This window comes from Panthera uncia, chromosome D1, assembly GCF_023721935.1.
Source record: "Panthera uncia isolate 11264 chromosome D1, Puncia_PCG_1.0, whole genome shotgun sequence".
Taxonomy (NCBI): Eukaryota; Metazoa; Chordata; class Mammalia; order Carnivora; family Felidae; genus Panthera; species Panthera uncia.
Window position 1 is genome coordinate 12731038 of NC_064808.1, and position 9956 is coordinate 12740993.

Sequence of the window (9956 nt, forward strand, 5' to 3'; positions counted from 1 at the left end):
TTCTGGTTTGCTTCTGTTTCTTCTTTTCCCCTATGTTTATCTGTTTATTTCTTAAGTTCCGCATATGAGTGAAATCATATGGTATTTGTCTTTAACTGACTTATCTGATTTTGCATAATACTCTCTAATCCCATCCATGTCAGTGCAAATGGCAAGATTTCATTCCTTTTTATGGCTGAGGAATATGCCATTATACACACACACACACACACACACACACACACACACACTAACTTCTTTATCTATTTATTAGTTGATGGACATTTGGGTTCTTTCCATAGTTTGGCTATGTTGGTAAGGCTGCCACAAACATTGGGGTGCATCTATCTTTCCAGATCAGTATTTGTATTCTTTGAATGACTACCTGGTAGCACAATTTCTGGATCATAGGGTAGTTCTGTTTTTAACTTTTTGAGGCTACTTCATCCTGGTTTCCAGAGTCCCTGCACCAGTTTGCATTCCCACCAACAGTACAAGAGGGTTTCTCTTTCTCTGCATCCTCTCCAACATCTGTTGTTTCTTGGGGTGTTAATTTTAGCCATTCTGACAAGTGTGAGGTGGTATCTCGTTGTGGTTTCGGACTTGTATTTCTCTGATGATGAGTGATGTGGAGCATCTTATGTGTCTGTTAGCCATCTGGATGTCTTCTTTGGGCAAGTATCTATTCATGTCTTCTGCCTAGTTCTTAACTGGATTATTTGTTTTTGGGTACTGAGCTTTATAAGTTTTTATATATTTTGGATACTAACCCTTTATCAAATATGTCCTTTGCAAATATCTTCTCACATTCTGTAGGTTGCCTTTTAGTTTCATTGATTGTTTCCTTTGCTGTGCAGAAGCTTTTTAATTTGATGAAGTCCCAATAGTTCATTTTTCCTTCCGTTTCCTTTGCCTCAGGAGACATACCTAGTAACAAGTTGTGGTGGCCAAGGTTAAAGAAGTTGCTGCCTGTGTTCTTGCTAGGATTTTGATGGTTTCCTGTCTCACACTTAGGTCTTTCATCCATTTTGAATTTATTTTTGTGTATGGTGTAAGAAAGTGGTCCAGGTTCATTCTTTATGTTGCTGTCCAATTTTCCCAACATCATTTGTTGAAGAGACTGTCTTTTTTCTATTGGATACTCCTTCCTGCTTTGTTGAAGATTGTTGGCCAATGTAGTTGTGGGTTCATTTCTGGTTTTTCTGTTCTATTCCATTGATCCATGTGTCTATTTTTCATCACTACAGTTTTGTAATATAACTTGAAGTCTAGGATTGTGATCCCTGCAGGTTTGCTTTTCTTTTTCAAGATTGTTTTGGCTATTGCGTATCTTTTGGGGTTTCACACAAATTTTAGGATCATTTGTTCTAGCTTTGTGCATAATGCTGGTTATGTTTTCACCGACATTGCATTCAATGTGTAGATTACCTTTGGTAGAATAGACATTTGAACAATATTGGTTATTTCAATCTATGAGCCTGGAATATTTTTTCCCATTTTTGTATCACCTCAGTTTCTTTCATCACTGTTTTATAGTTTTCAGAGTACAGACATTTTACCTCTTTGGTTAGGTTTATTCCTAGGTATCTAATTGTTTTGGGTGCAAATGTAAGTGGGACGGATTGATTTCTCTCTCTGCCGCTTCTTTATTGGTGTATAGAAATGCAACAGATTTCTGTACATTTATTTTATGTCTTGCAACTTTACTGAATTCATGTATCAATTTTAGCAAATTTTTCCTGGAATCTTTTTAGATTTCTATATAGAGTATCATGCCAATCTTCAAAGAGTGAAAGTTTGACTTCTTCTTTGCTGATTTGTATGCTTTTATTTTTTTTTGTGGTCTGGTTGCTTAGACTAGAACTACCAGTAATATGCTAAATAACAGTGGTGAGGGGTGACATCCCTGTCTTGTTCCTGACCTTAGTGAAAAAGCTCTTATTTTTTTCCTATTGAGGATGATATCAGCTGTGGGTTTTTCAAATATGGCCTTGATGATGTTGATGTATGCTCTCTCCACCCCTACTTTGTTGAGGGATTTTATCATGAATGCATGGTTTATTTTGTCAAATGCTTTTTCTGCATCTATTTATAGGATCATATGGCTCTTATCCTTTTTTTTTTATTAATGTGGTTTATCACACTGATTGATTTGTGAATGTTGAACCACCCTGCAGCTCAGGCATAAATCCCACTTGACTGTGGTGAATGATTCTTTTAATGTACTGTTGGATTTGATTTGCTTGTATCTTGCATATATATATATATATATATATATATATATATATATATTTATGATATGCATCCATGTTCATCAGGGATACTGGCCTGTAGTTCTCCTTTTCCGTGGAGTTTTTGTCTGGTTTTGGAATTGGGATAATGCTGGCCTTCTGGAATGAGTTTGGAAGTTTTCCTTCCATTTTTATTTTTGGAATCGTTTGAGAAGAATAACATTTAACACTGCTTTAAATGTTTGGTAGAATTCCCCTCGGAGGCCATCTGGCACTGGACTTTTGTTTGTTGGGAGATTTTTGATTACTGATTCAATTTCTTTGCTTGTGATTTGTCTGTTCCAGTTTGTATTTCTCCCTGTTTCAGTTTTAGTTGTTTGTAGTTTTCTAGGAATTTATCCATTTCTTCCAGATTGCCCAATTTGTTGGCATATAATTTTTCATAATATACTCTTATAATTGCTTGTATTTCTGTGGTGTTGGTTGTTGGTTGCTATTTCTCCTCTCTTATTCGTGACTTTATTTATTTGGGTCCTTTCTCTTTTCTTTTTTATAGGTCTGGCTAGGGGGTTTATCAATTTTATTAATTTTTTCAAAGAAAGCCCCTGGCTTCATTGATCTGTTCTATTGTTTTCTGTTTGTTTGTTAGTTTCTATATGTCATTTATTTCTGCTTTAAACTTTATTGAGCTTCTTATTCTGGCTGTAGGCTTTATTTGTTTTTATTTTTCTAGCTCCTTTAGGTGTAAGGCTAGGTTGTTTATTTGAGATGTTTTTGCTTCCTTGATAGGCCTGTAATGCTACACACTTCCCTCTTATGACAAATTTTGCTCACCCCTGATTTTGGACTGTCATGTCTTTAGTTTTATTAGTTTCCATGTTTTTTTTTAATGTTTTTTTTTTTTTTTATTTCCTGGTTGACCCATTGATTCATTAGTAGTATGTTGTCTAATCTCCATATATTCGTGGTCCTTCCAGATTTTTTCCTGTGGTTGACTTCAAGGTTCATGGTGTTGGGGTCAGAAAATGTACATGGTATGATCACAATCTTTTTGTCTTTGCTGAGGCCTGACCTATTTGTGACCTAATCTGTGATCTATGTTGGAGAATATCTCATGTGTACTTGAAAAGAATGTTTATTCTGGGGCACCTGGGTGGCTCAGTCATTTGAGCATCCAGCTTTGGCTCGGGTCACTATCTCACCACTGGTGAACTCAACCCCCGCGTCGGGCTCTGTGCTGACAGCTCAGAGCCTGGAGCCTGCTTCGGATTCTGTGTCTTCCTCTCTCTCTGCCCCTCTCCTGCTCCTGCTATCTCTTTCTCTAAATAAACAGTAAAAATGTTTTTAAAAAATTTAAAAAGAGAAAGAAAAGAATGTTTATTCTGCTGCTTTAGGATGAAATGTTCTTAATGTATCTGTTAAGTTCATCTGGTCCAGTGTGTCATTTAAAGCCATGGCTCCCTTGTTGATTTTTCTGCTTCATCTATCCACTGATGTAAGTGTGGTGTTAAAATCCCCCGCTGTTATTGGTTTATTATTAATGAGTTCCGTTATGTTTGTTATTAATTGTTTTATATATTTGGGGGCATAAGTATCTACAAATGTTAGAACTTCTTGTTTGACAGTCCCCTTTATTATAATATTACAATAATATTATAATAATATTACAATAATATTATAATAATATTACAATAATATTATAATAATATTACAATAATATTATAATAATCTTATAATATAGAGCCCATCATCTCTTGTTACATTTTTGGTTTAAAATCTAGTTTGTCTGATACAAGTGTTGCTACTTTGGCTTTATTTGATGTCCATTTCCATGATAAATGTTTCTCCATCCCATCACTTTCAATCTGCAGATGTCTTTAGGTCTAAAACAAGTATCTTTTTGGCACATATAGATGTTAACCCATTTCATCATAATATTTTTAAGCAATCCTTTATTATCTCACAAATGTATGATGTTATCTTCATTGTATAATTAGATGAAATACTTCTGTTTATTTCTTATTTGTTCACATCATTTAAAATACATATAGATGTAAATACATCTAACAATAAGTTCTTACAATTAATATAAATATAAAATATGTTCCAATTGCTAGTAAAAGTTCCATCTTCATTATTTTTCCTTATAAAAGTTTTTGTAGGAAATGCAAATCAGATGCTTCTAGTTATCCAAGATTTTTAACCTGGCATTTATGCATAAGATGGTTTCATTCATGAAGTACAGGAAAATATATACATAAAATTCAAATATGGCTATGCATACAAGACATATCTGCAGTAAATTATTTGAAGAATGAATAAACATGTCTTGGTATGAATAGGAGTGTTATGGCTGAGTCCTCACGCCTGACTGGGAGATGTATGGAATTATGGCATAGACAGTTCTGCTTAGGATGAAAGGAGATGAGTGAATTAAGACTTTTTTTTTTCCAGAAAGGCAGAGAGATGCTGGTGGCCTATAAATGATGAGCAAGAATGCGGTTTTATCTATAACCATTGTGCATTACTTAACACTTTTATATAAACATTTGAGTTTTGTAACATTGCCAGTGTCCATAATGCCACATATTTTTTTGCAGATATGTAAACACAGAATTTTATCCCTAGCTAAATTTCCCTTTTGCCAACAATTATTCCCCCCCAAAGAACCGACATGCCCACACCGAGCCCTCAGCTGTGAGTCATTCAATCACTGGAAACAAATTCTGTGTTGATTAGAATTATAATAAATCCTGAAAATTTCAACAATCAGAAAAATGTTTCTGAGCTTAATAGTAGTAGGAAAAGTTCGCGACAGAAAGTTAATCTGTTTGACTATAAAATATTTAAAATAAGCAGCACTCCGGGTGCCTTGGTGGCTCAGTTTGCTAAGCATATGACTCTTGGTTTCGGCTCAGGTCACGATTTCACAGCTTTTTGAGTTCGAGGGCCAGGTTTGCCTTTGTGCTGGCAGTGCAGCCTCCCTCTCTCTCCCTCTCTCTGCCCCTCTCCCACTCACATTATCTCTCCCTCTCTCTCAAAATAAATAAATAAATAAAGTTAAAAAATAAATAGGTAGCACTCAATAATTGGGCAAAGATTTTGCCACAAAGAGAATAAAGTGGTAAAAGTGTTAAGGTTTGATAAGTTCCTAGAAATCAGTTGAATCACTAACCCCAACACATAAATAAATGCTACAAGCTGTGAATGGAACTTTGATAAATCTAAACATGCTAAAAATGGATGAGTAGCAAGTTTGGTAATGAAAACATGAACTAAGATTCTCATTTGTGGGGGCGCGCCTGGGTGGCTCAGTCAATTAAGCATCCAAATTTGGCTCAGGTCATGATCTCACAGTTCTTGGGTTCAAGCCCTGCTGGGCTCTGTGCTGAGAGCTTGGAGCCTGCAGCCTGCTTCAGATTCTCTGTCTCCCTCTCTCTCTTCGCCTCTCCCTGCTTGTGCTCTCTGTCTCAAAAACAAAACAAAACAAAACAAAAACATTTTAAAAAAGGATACTCTTGAATGTCAGTTAAGAGAGTTCTAAAGGACTAGCACTTCCGTATATTGTTAGTGTCAGGAAAAATAACAATTCACAGTGTTTCTGGAAATCAATTTAACGTTAGGTTTTCAGGAGTATTAAAGATGTTTGTCCACTTTTATTCAGCTATTCCAATTGTAAGAATGCGCTGAAGGCCTAAAAAGATATTTTGAGAGAATTTTCATAGTAATGTTTCAAAAGTATATCAACCCAAAGAAAGTTCCACCAAATGAAGAATTCTTCCTGTGCTGTAACATTATCATCACAACAGCGAGAAGTACCGTGTCATGGAGATGAAGTAAAACAAATTTCGGTTCCAATAAACTGATGCACCAATGTTCTCTGTGATGATTTTATATCTACTGTAGTCACACCTACACACAATGAAATGGCACTCACAATGCTTTTGAGGAGAAAGGAAAACTTGAGCACCCATTTGGTGGTGGCGACGATACATGTCACTCCGTCCAAAAGGAAAGACAGAAAGAAGTAAGATTAAAACTGTAGAAACTTATCTTCATGTAATAACCAATCAGAAGCTGAAACTTACGTGGAGAAAGATTTTCCTAAAGAGAGAAAAATAAAAACTGCTGAAATATTAAAAGGAAAAGATGTACTAAATGTGTCATATCAATGGTAAGCTATATTAATTCACTTAAGTAAAGCCCAAGTTCAAAAAGTATCTAGCAATCAGGAACATGGCTGTGCTACGAGTTAGTTGCAAAATACTAAACCCGAATTTCCACGCTTAGAATAGCTGCTATTTTAAAAATAGTTTATGGGTAGACATGAACGGAACAGCAAGGTAATATGCAGAATCACAGAGCAAGTAATTGTCAATAAGGTAGGAACAGAATCATAAAAGCCTGTAATGGAGGCCATGCAATTTCTATATCCAGAATGGGTTTCACCCATTCCTATAGATATCTGCTTTGATTAAGGAAAACTATTGAAACAAATGTGTTGGTTAATTAAGACGTCAACTATCAGATTCTTTGTGAAAATAATAAAGCACAGATGGTTTTCTACTCTGGATAAGTAGACATAAGAATGTACCAAAAACGAACGTATTGAAACAAATATGCAGAATTAGAGTTTTCAGCCTTTTTAGAGAAGATAATCAGCTTTTATTAAAGGAAATTATGTAGTATATCAAGTGAATGTAAATTATTTGCATATTCAGGAAACATACTGCAAAGCCCTGCACTTTGCTAATAAGAATAGCTCAGTGATGGTCAATATTGTGGACCTATGAGCTGAAAGGAAGGACTTCTCTGCAGACTGATCAAGGGGAAGGGAGTTCTTGAGTGAGACTAAACAGGGGACCCTGCTTAATTATAAGCAGCTGACTTCCGCTGTTGTGATTCCCACCTGTCATCATCTCCAAACAACTGTCCTTTTCATGGCTGCCATTAGGATTCTCACCTGGTCAGAAGCTGTGCATATATAATCAATGTTAGTGTTACTCCAGAGAATTGCATTCAGGTACAACCAACAGGGGTTGCTTTTTCATTGTTTTTGGCACGTTTTTGTTTTTTTCATTGGGAGACTGTCAAAATAGACCTTTTCTCCATTGTGCCAAAGTTCCTCCGAAACCCTGTTCTCAAAGCCTGCTTCACATCTTTGTTCCTCAGGCTGTAGATAAATAGATTCAGCATGAGACTCACAAAGATATAAACCGCTGCCACAATTTTCCCTTGTTCAACAGACTGCTCAGGGGCTGGTCTCAGATACATGCAGAATAGGGACCCAAAAACCATGGCGACAGCGATCAGGTGGGAGCCACGGGTGGAGAAGGCTTTGCACTGGCCTTTGCTGGAAGGGATCCTCATGATGGTGGTGAAAATGAAAATGTAGGAGATAAGGATGATGAGTAGGATATAAGGATGGAACGGTGAGGCCCACACACAAATAGAGCCGTCTGCTTTCTGTAAGTGTCTGATCCTGTCAGCATCAGGAGGGGTGGGGCAGCACATAGAAATGGTTGATGATGTTGTGTCCATAAAAGGATAAGCAAGAGGTTAATAGTACCTGCATTGTGCCCACCATAGTACCCAGAGGTAGGGGGCAGTGACAAGGCAAATGCAAAGGGGCCTGGACATTCTGCTGTTGTAGTGTAGGGGATGGCAGAGGGCCACGTACCTGTCAGAGGCCATGGTACCCAGCATGTGATACTCCATAAGGAGCAGAATCACAAAAACAAAACATTGGGCCAGACACCCCATGTAGGAAATGGTTTTCTTCTCTGATAGAAAATTACCAAGCATCTGAGGTGAGACGTTAGTAGAATACAAAATATCCACGCATGTAAATGGTGAGGAAAAAGCACATGGTGTTTTGCAGCCGTGGAGTGAACCTGATTAATGCAATGAATCTGACGTTCTCTGTCAGAGAGCTGAGGCAAATCAGGAGAAACACCACAAAAAGGATGGGCTGCAGCCCTGGCTGGCTTGTGAGTCCTAGCAGGATGAACTCAGTTGCCTCAGTGTCATTTTGTTGGGGAAGTTTGTCCATCATCATATTCTCTGATAAGAGAATAATTTTTCAGATATAAATCCAGAAATAAACTGCATTCATTTCAAGACTAAACAAAGTAAATGGGCACTAAAACAAAGTCAGGTTTGGAAAGAGAGGTGTAAATAGGTTGTTAGTTGCCCCAGTGATAGAAGAGTTGCAGCAGGTGCCTTGAGGTGGTTGGTGGTGAAATGGACAATATATTTGAAGTCCATGCACCTGCCATGCTGACTGCTTTGCCACTCTCACCTCACAGCTAGCACATGCAGAATTCGACTTAGCTCACTGGTGTCCCTGATTAGGCTGTGGTATCACAACCACTGGTGCTCCAACATGGCTACTGCCATTGTCTGATCACGACATAAAGCTTCATCAGGAAATCAGGAGATGGGGTGATGCTCTGTAGACTGGTTGTATTGTTGTCAACAAGGGCCAAACTTCTGTAATTGGAGTAGAATATACTCTTGAGAGCCTGTTGTATGTGTATTGATGTTCAGTTTCTTCCTCATTTCTTCCTTATTCTCTTACAGCAGCGTAGGTTTCTTGGTGGCTTTTCCATCTCATCTCCTTTCAAACCAGCCACTCAGAGTCTGGGTTGTTTCCTCACCTAATATCCCTTTTGATCTCATCGTCTCTTTTTATCTCATAATATCCCAATATCCATGATTATTTTATATTATATATGTCATGTTCATATTTCATTTTATCTCATGCCTTTGATTTCATACCTTATATCTAAACTATCAGGAAGTCTTATCTGCTATACCTTCCAAAGATTATGCATGGAATCTTAAAACAGCTTGTCAGCATTTTCTCTGCTGTCAGTTAGGTCTAAGATAAAATTCTCTCTCTAGTCCTTTTTCTTTTGCCACATTGTCCTTCTAGTGTTTTTTTTTTTTTTAAACATCTTGAGCACAATCGTATCTCAGGACCTTTGCATATGCTCATCCCTCTGCCTTGAAATTTCTTCTACCAGGCCTTTGAGTCACTCATGGCATCACCTCATTTAGATCTCTCAAGTTAAGTTCTGCTCCAAATAGCTCTTTAATCATGGACCATGATCTATTTTTCCTCATTTATCACTTCTGAAATGATTATTTATTTACATAAATAATTATTACATAGTTTTTAATCTGTCCTCTATTAAAATGTTAGCCACAGGAGGGCAAGAACTTTATTTTTTGCCACATCCCTAGAACCTGGGCCAATACCTACATCGTTTGATACAATAACCATTAGTTGAACAAACGGATGAATCAATGAGGTAAGTTTGCCAACTCACATCCGCTGATTTTTCATGATGTGTAGATGTCTCACCTCTGTGATGTACCAGTGTAGACTGAGTTGCTACAAAAATTCTAGCTACCATATCTGATTTGTTTTTATAACACAAACTAGTGATAATGGCATCTGACCCAAAACCTTTTTAATTGATGATTAAAATTTGCAGGTTGGACTGTTAGAAAGAGTTGGAAGTTGACTCAGGACAGAAAACATAAATTGCCTTTAATTTTTAAAGCCAGGAGGATATTAAAAGTTTATACATTTTAAAGAATAACTCTATTGCTTATAACAATGATATATTCACAAATATAACACTTCAATCAGTGATTATCAACTCTGGCTTCATGTTATATTCAGATGGGGAATATTTGAGAGCATTGATACTGGGATCACAGCTCAGCTCAGGTGAG

The 9956-nt window shown here is 36.9% G+C and overlaps 1 pseudogene; it reads right to left on the reverse strand.

Annotated features, from left to right (window-relative positions):
* Nucleotides 1-7286: 7286 nt before the first annotated feature.
* Nucleotides 7287-8262, reverse strand: LOC125911354 (olfactory receptor 1030-like; annotated as a pseudogene).
* Between the last annotated feature and the right edge of the window lie 1694 nt (nt 8263-9956).